Here is a 9,250-nt window from a genome sequence, read left to right as displayed (position 1 = left end):
CTAGAGATGCGCGGATAGGCAATTATTTCATCCGCAACCGCATCAGAAAGTCGTCAACCATCCGCCATCCACCCGATGTAACATTTGATCAGAACCGCATCCACCCGCACCCGCCCGTTGTTATATATCTAATATAGACGATGCAAGGCATTAGTGAGGTTATAAAGCTTTTGCCTGTTAAAGAAAGGAGACTGATCCAATGCAGTGCAGACATTCGCGTGCCACGCTGTCACGACCCAGACGCACACCAGTGCGCAATCATATGGGAGCCGCGCTGAGCGCACCTCCAAGCGCGTCTCGCTGCCGGCGACGGCCGCGTATGAGCCCGACGCTCCAGCGCCATCCATTTTCAGGGCTAGTTGATTCGGCAGGTGGGTTGTTACACACTCCTTAGCGGGTTCCGACTTCCATGGCCACCGTCCAGCTGCTGTCTATATCAACCAGGGTGAGCCCCACCCCTTTCGTGAGCGCACTGCGCGCGGAGTGACCCCTGTTACGCGCCCCCGGCAATGGGGGTGGCGGGCAGGTAAGCTGCGTGGGCGGAGCGCGCGGAGTGACCCCTGTTACGAGCCCCCGGCCACGGGGATGGCGGGCAGGTAAGCTGCTTACCTGCTGCGCGTGACGCCGGCCGCGGCGAAGGCGGACGAGGCGGGGTGTCGGTGCGGTGGGCGCGGGGGTGACCCTGGACTTGCGTCGGGCCCTTCTCGCGGATCGCCTCAGCTACGGCTCCCGGTGGGGCCCTCTCGGGGGAAGGGGCCTCGGTCCCGGACCCCGGCGAGGCGTCCCTTCTCCGCTCCGTAAAAGTGTCCATCTCTTTTTTTTTTTTTCTTCTGTTGTGGCATATGCAGCAGGTGCCTGCTCGTTTTTCGTATGTGGGTAACAACATTTAACTATGTATATTTATTTCCGAATTGGTTTAACTGCCACCCGCCTGAATCTATTTAAAATCTTTTTTTTTTTTTTTCAACCACCCGACCCGCGGATAAAATCTAATTTTTTTAAATTTCATCCGCCCGATCCGCGGATAATCCGCGGACTCCGCGGTTGTGCCCGCAAACCGCCCATCTCTAATATATACATATATATATATATATATATATATATATATATATATATATATATATATATATATATATATATCCATCCTTCCATCCATCCATCTTCTACCGCTTATCCGAGGTCGGGTCGCGGGGACAGCAGCCTAAGCAGGGAAGCCCAGACTTCCCTCTCCCCAGCCACTTCGTCCGGCTCCTCCCGGGGGATCCCGAGGCGTTCCCAGAACAGCCGGGAGAGATAGTCTTCCCAACGTGTCCTGGGTCTTCCCCGTGGCCTCCTACCGGTCGGACGTGCCCGAAACACCTCCCTAGGGAGGCGTTCGGGTGGCATCCTGACCAGATGCCCGAACCACCTCATCTGGCTCCTCTCAATGTGGAGGAGCAGCGGCTTTACTCTGAGCTCCCCTCGGATGACAGAGCTTCTCACCCTATCTCTAAGGGAGAGCCCCGCCACCCGGCGGAGTAAACTCATTTCGGCCGCTTGTACCCGTGATCTTGTCCTTTCGGTCATGACCCAAAGCTCATGACCATAGGTGAGGATGGGAACGTAGATCGACCGGTAAATCGAGAGCTTTGCCTTCCGGCTCAGCTCCTTCTTCACCACAACGGATCGATACAGCGTCCGCATTACTGAAGACGCCGCACCGATCCGCCTGTCGATCTCACATATATATATATATATACATATATATATATATATATATATATATATATATATATATATATATATATATATATATAAATATACCAGTGGTGGGCCGTCAGGGCTAGCAAGGCTTTCTCTGCTGGCCTAACATAACCAGAAATCATGATCATAATTAAAAATAAAATTAATTTTTAATTTACTTTCCCTAAATATCTAAAAGTATCCTCTTCATGTCATATTATGCTCATTCATTGTTGTTTTTAGTTTATAGTATAGAGTTTTTATCCAATCAGAATTCAGCTAGCTTATTAGAGATATCCGATAATGGCTTTTTTTGCCGATATCCGATATTCCAATATTGTCTAACTCTTAATTACCGATTCCAATATCAACCGATACCGATATATACAGTCGTGAAATTAACACATTATTATGCCTAATTTTGTTGTGATGCCCCGCTGGATGCATTAAACAATGTAACAAGGTTTTCCAAAATAAATCAACTCAAGTTATGGAAAAAAATGCCAACAGGGCACTGCCATATTTATTATTGAAGTCACAAAGTGCATTATTTTTTTTAACATGCCTCAAAACAGCAGAATGGAATTTGGGACATGCTCTCCCTGAGAGCCTAAGGAGGTTGATGTGGGTGGGGTTGGGGGGCGGGGGGGGGGGGGGGGTGTTGAGGTGGGGGGGGGGTATTGAGGGTGTATATTGTAGCGTCCCGGAAGAGTTAGTGCTGCAAGAGGTTCTGGGTATTTGTTCTGTTGTGTTTATGTTGTGTTACGGTGCGGATGTTCTCCCGAAATGTGTTGGTCATTCTTGTTTGGTGTGGGTTCACAGTGTGGCGCATATTTGTAACAGTGTTAAAGTTGTTTATACGGCCACTCTCGGTGTGACCTGTATGGCTGTTGACCAAGTATGATTGCATTCACTTGTGTGTGTGAAAAGCCGTAGATATTATGTGACTGTGCCGGCATGCAAAGGAAGTGCCTTTAAGGTTTATTGGCGCTCTGTACTTCTCCCTACGTCCATGTACACAGCTCCGTTTTTAAAAGTCTTAAATTTTACTTTTTGGAGCCGATATCGATAATTTTCGATATTACATTTTAAAGCATTTATCGGCCGATAATATTGGTAGTCCGATATTATCGGACATCCCTATAGCTTATCTTGCCATGCTGTACCAAATCTGCCAGAGGCCTTCAGATTCAGCAATGCGGGCGTCCGTGCACTGTAAGCCAGGGGTGTCCAAAGTTTTTTCACTGAGGGCCGCACACTTTAAATCAAAGCCATTTTGATATTTTTTATTTTAAAAACCAATACAATATATGTTTAAAAAAATATACATTGAGGCCTCCACTTAGGCTTGATCAAAGGGTTTTGGTCAAAAAAATGTAAAAAAAAATGTGTCATTATCATGTGTCATCATTGGGACGGTATAGCTTGGTTGGTAGAGTGGCTGTGCCAGCAACTTGAGGGTTCCAGGTTCGATCCCCGCTTCTACCATCCTAGTCACTGCCGTTGTGTACTTGGGCAAGACACTTTACCCACCTGCTCCCAGTGCCACCCACACTGGTTTAAAAATGTAACTTAGATATTGGGTTTCACAATGTAAAGCGCTTTGAGTCTCTAGAGAAAAGCGCTATATAATTATAATTCGCTTCACATTATTCAGTATTATTATTCAAGGCTTAAATCTCGAGATCAACATTAGGTCTATCTGTCAATATAAAGTTGTTAAAGATTTAAGTTGTATGCCTTTTTTGTCAAAGAAAATCCAGTTTTTTTATGGAAAAAACACAAAATATGCAATATTTTAACCCAATAAAAATTTTAAGTGGAATATTTTAGATTATATAATTGGAGCCTTAAAAAGGGAAATAACTCACAACAACATTGATTTTAATTAATTAATATTTTTTGAGCAATGACACTTAAAAAAAAAGTCCCACTAAAATAATTGGGGATATTAAAAGGTCCTGTTCAGTAAAGTAAAAAAAAAAAATACATGATACATTTTTTTTAACTTTTAACACAATAGTCTCAAGATCAACTTCAGATATATCCGTCAATTGTAAGTTTTATTGCTGTTTGTTTTTTGTTTTTAGGCCCTTCTTTAAAAACATTAAAAAAATAAACTTTTTTTTTTAAATGGCAAAAACACAAAATATGCAACATTTTCCCCCAAAAATATCTCTAAGTGGAGTATTCAATGGGATGTAAATGGAGCCTTGAATAAGTCAATAATTCATAATAACATTGATTTTGATTCATTATTATTTTTTAATAATTAGAGTAAACATTGTAACATTTTCTTGTTACATTTCACCTGTTTGCTCTTTTATACCATTTTTTATGTTTTGATTTTTTTTAATCGTATTTTTAAGAGTGTGCTGTGGGGCCGTTAAAAAATGACCTCGGGCCGCACTTTGGACACCCCTGGCGTAAGCGAACGGGCACATACAGTGATAGACAGTTGCAATAGCCAATCAGATCACGCGTTGTTGTCAGTGAGGCCTTCAAGATGGCCTAAGGCAGATATATATTGTGATGTTATGAGCTAGGTAACATAAGAACTCCATTACCCAGCATGCCACAGTAGTGAAGAGCATGCGAGTAGCCCTGTTTAGGTTTAATATAGACATGCTGGTTTTTGATGAGCACGCTGTGGAGTAAACTTTAAGAACTCCGCCAACACGCCTCGTCTGCATCTTTTAAGATTAGACAAGACAACACAAATTTATTTGCAAGGCCATTTTCAAGAAGGATATTTAAAGAGAAACTACATCTTGTGAGATTATGTCGACTAACCCCGTAAGCTAGCTCAGCTGTCGATAAATGTGAGTTCAGATATTTTATTTCTTTATTTTTTCACATTTAAAATGTTTTTTGCAATTTTAATTTTGACAGTACCACATAAGATATGTTTTAATTGCTGATGCGGGTTTATGAATTTTTAAATGCACCAGAAAACAACCCGTTTTGTACAATGCCCAGTAGTGTGTAAATGTGTTTCTGTATAGTAGTTCTCCAGAAATGGTCATGTGGTGACATCAATGATGGTATTTTGAGAGGTAATCATTGAGGTCGGACATCACTGAAGGCCTACGTGGGAAACGCACGGCCCGTCACTGATATATACACATATACAATACATACGTATATCATTTCCCCATTGCGGGGTAAATAAAAGTCTATCCTATATATACACTTACATACATATATACATGTGCATATATGTATACTGGGAGTGTGCGTCTCTACCTTAAATGGCAATCCGATATGAATCTCGATACATGAGTTACGATACGATTCACTAACAATATTTTTTTTAAACATTATGAGTCAATGCGATTCGATTCGATGCAGATGTAAGCGTTGCATGGCGAAAATAAAATTCAATGTACCATGTCATGTAGAACTATCAAGTTCAAGGCATTGCAATCCATTAACTTAAATAAAAGATGTGAGTTAAAAATACAAATTATGATTAGAACTGTAAATTAATGTTCTCCTGTTTATTCTTAGTTTAGTTGTGTTTTTATTTGTTGTACATTGTTAAATGGAAAAGTATCAAATTTGAACAAAATACTGAAAAGATGTGATATTCACAAACGAACCAATTGACTGGCTCATTAATATGAACGATAGGTTTGTTTTTATTTGAAGCGTGACAGTGATCAAACATTTACATCTCAACCAAAGCAGAAACAGCGGCAACTTTGCACAGAACGGGTGTGCTTCGCCCAGCTCTGACGAGAATGGAATGGACTTCATTGTTATTGCAGTTGAAAGTACAATAAAATGTGTTTTCAGTACAAGATGTCTAAAAGCAGACATTCAGTAGAGTACACAGGCCTGTGAGGAAAGGATCACAGCAGCACCGCTTGTACCTTAAGGACATAAGAGTGTTAAGCGCTTTCAAGTCTCCAAATACCCCCCAAAATTGCTATATTTGTTGCGAGTTGTTTTTGAGAAAGAAAGTCATTAAGAGGAGTTGGACAGATTCTAGATTTAACCAGAAAGTCCATCCATCCATTTTCTACCGCTTGTCTCTTTTGGGGTCACTGGGGGTCTCTGGAGCCTATCTCAGCTGCATTCGGGCGGAAGGCGGGGTACACCCTGGACAAGTCGCAGGGCCAACACAGATAGACAGACAACATTCACACTCACATTCACACAAAGTCGCCAAAATGAAAACATTGCGCTGAAGTGTATGTGTGAAAGTAAAAGACGCAAAGACCCGCCTCATCACAGAAGTCTCGCAAGATTAGCGCGGCAACACAAACACAACACACCATAGATTACATTGTAATTAAGTTCCTAACAGTTAAATACAATTATTGAATTGATAAAACATATTTATGGATACAAGATATACATACATGTGGGCAATGTGGGACTTAAATTGTGTGCTTTTGCTGTTTCATTTTAGATTTTTTGTAAAAAAAAATAAAAATAAAAAAATACTAATTTTGTTGTTTTTTTTATTTTTATATTGATGCAGCAGAAGCAACAAACTCAAGTCACTCCCAAAACTTTGGAGAAAAGTAAAATAATCGATTGTATCACACCAGTATCATTCCAAATCCAATTCTACCGTTGGTTTCGGTTTTTGATTGATTGAAACTTTTATTAGTAGATTGCACAGTACAGTACATATTCCGTACAATTGACCACTAAATGGTAACACCCGAATAAGTTTTCAACTTGTTTAAGTTAGGGTGCACGTTAATCAATTCATGGTATCATTGGTATTTGGATCGATTCACCTGACCATACTTGCCAACCCTCCCGGATTTTCCGGGAGACTCCCGAAATTCAGCGCCTCTCCCGAAAACCTCCCGGGACAAATTTTCTCCCGAAAATCTCCCGAAATTCAGGCGGAGCTGGAAGCCACGCCCCTTCCAGCTCCATGCGGACCTGAGTGACGTGTCAACAGCCTGTATTCACGTCCGCTTTCCCACAATATAAACAGCATGCCTGCCCAAACACGTTATAACTGTAGAATGATCCAGGGCGAGTTCTTGGTTTCTTATGTGGGTTTATTGTTAGGCAGTTTAATTAACGTCCTCCCAGCGCGGTAACAACACACAACAACAGCAGTCATGTTTTATTCTACCGTAAAGCAGTTCGTCTGCCGTAAACAACAATGTTGTTGTAATATATTGAGTTGGAGGCAACAACCAGGCGAGGTGATGAAGTACGTCTCTTTACTGTAGACTTCAGAACAGACTCACACACTTGACGTCAGGTGCGCAACACCACGTAAATCGTTGGCCAACCAAAAAGTAACCCCAGTACGCTATAGCCAACATTCACCAGGAGATGGCAACAGACAAATATAGATCACTCTATTACATTCCTCCCCTTTTAGAAATGGAGAAGTTACTCAAAAGAAATAAACAACCCAACCAAAAAATGCAGCAGCTCAATTAAAAAACTGTACTTAAGCCACATTTTTTTTTTTAGTACTGAACTCTTAACCCTCATTTGTAAACAATAACATGCTTATTATACAAACAGTATTTGTCCACCTTTAACACAAATTTTTATACTGTCTTCAGAGATTCAGTTTTTTTGGTGGTACTCGAAACCTTTCTGGGTACCTGCGAAAGGGTGTTCAGCATGGTTAGAAAAATAGTGACAGAGAATAGAACAAGGATCGACAATTCAACCCTTAACTCAACAATGAGTAGATGAGTGTTATGTGTGTGTATATGTGTAAATAAATGAACACTGAAATTCAAGTATTTTTTTTTATTTATATATTTATATATATATATATATATATATATATATAGCTAGAATTCACTGAAAGTCAAGTATTTCTTATATATATATATATATATGAAATACTTTACTTGGTGAATTCTAGCTGTAAATATACTCCTCCCCTCTTAGCCACGCCCCCGCCCCACCCAGACCACGCCCCCCACCTCCCGAAATCGGAGGTCTCAAGGTTGGCAAGTATGCACCTGACCCTTAACACGCATGCATACACACGTTGAGGCACAGGACCTGTCAATCATACAGTACAGTATATGAGCTCTATTGAAAAATGTATGCTTCATTTCATGTAATAACTGCTGTATTAGCAACTAAAATCTCCTCATGTTCATCTCCCTTTCACTGACTCATTGCTTTCCATTTATAATCCAAGTACCGTCTTATCTGTGTCTTTCAAGTACTTGCACGTGTCCAAAGCCAGCCTTCGGTTTTCTTCCTCACAGAGCCTGTTTTTCCACTCCGCCACGAAGAAAATGAATGGCAGCTAACATGTGTTTTCCCCCTTTCTCTCTCTGCATGTGCACGGCCTACTCGTGACACGCTGTCTGTTCATCCAGGCCCCTTTTTTTTTTTTCTTTAAACAGAAGCCGGTTAGGTTTTTTAGGCTTGTGCAAACACAGCAGCATCTGTCTGCTATGCATTCAATGGGGGGAGGGGGACCTCTGCCAGGAGTGAAAGCGCAAGTTCATGAAAAGCTGGGAACACAAACCATGGAAATACAAGTCGGCCACACAATGGTGGTGCACAGTCCAATCCATTTGTTTACCCAATGGAGCTTTTTAGGTTAGAAAAAAAAGGGATAGTTTGCTTCCTTGTTTACGTGCTATATATCAAACATGACTATCTCTACACTACAACATCTGGAGCGTTAAAATCAATATTTATCTAATAACATCACAAAACATTAAAAATGTTTAACAAAAAAGGCACATACAGTGCACGCCTCTGCTAGGCCCTATCTCCCAATATTAAAGAAACCCTAAGAAAAAAATCCTGAATCCAGATGGTGATCCGGATCAGCTCCAAAGTGTAATCACTTGTTCCTTATACCAATTCTGACATTTCCTGAAATTTCATCAACATTTCCTTATAACTTTTTGGACTACGTTGCTAACTAACAAAACAGACCAACCCCAGCGAATACATTACCTCCACGTTGGGCGCATGTATTTTTTTTATACCATGAATTGATTAACGTGGACCCCGACTTAAACAAGTTGGAAAACTTATTCGGGTGTTACCATTTAGTGGTCAATTGTACGGAATATGTACTGTACTGTGCAATCTACTAATAAAAGTTTCAATCAATCCTGGTTCATCAAAAAATACATTTTGAAAATAAAAAAATGTTTTGTTCTTATGTTGCTTCCGAACAAGAAACAAGAGGGTTCACTCTTTGCAACAGTGTCAGCAGATGGCATTTTTGTTCTACAGCAAAATTAAATAAACGGAGTGAACCCTCTTGTCTGTCATCTGTTGTCACGTCTGCTTTTCCGCCATACAAACAGCGTGCCGGCCCAGTCACATAATATATGCGGCTTTTACACACACACATAAGTAAATGCAATGCATACTTGATCAACAGCCATACAGGTCACACTGAGGGTGGCCGTATAAACAACTTTAACACTGTTACAAATATGCGCCACACTGTGGACCCACACCGAACAAGAATGACAAACACATTTCGGGAGAACATCCGCACCGTAACACAACATAAACACAACAGAACAAATACCCAGAACCCCTTGCAGCA

The sequence above is a fragment of the Nerophis lumbriciformis genome, linkage group LG12 (genome assembly GCF_033978685.3).
Source record: "Nerophis lumbriciformis linkage group LG12, RoL_Nlum_v2.1, whole genome shotgun sequence".
In the NCBI taxonomy this organism is placed as follows: domain Eukaryota; kingdom Metazoa; phylum Chordata; class Actinopteri; order Syngnathiformes; family Syngnathidae; genus Nerophis; species Nerophis lumbriciformis.
Note: the sequence above shows the minus strand (reverse complement) of the source record.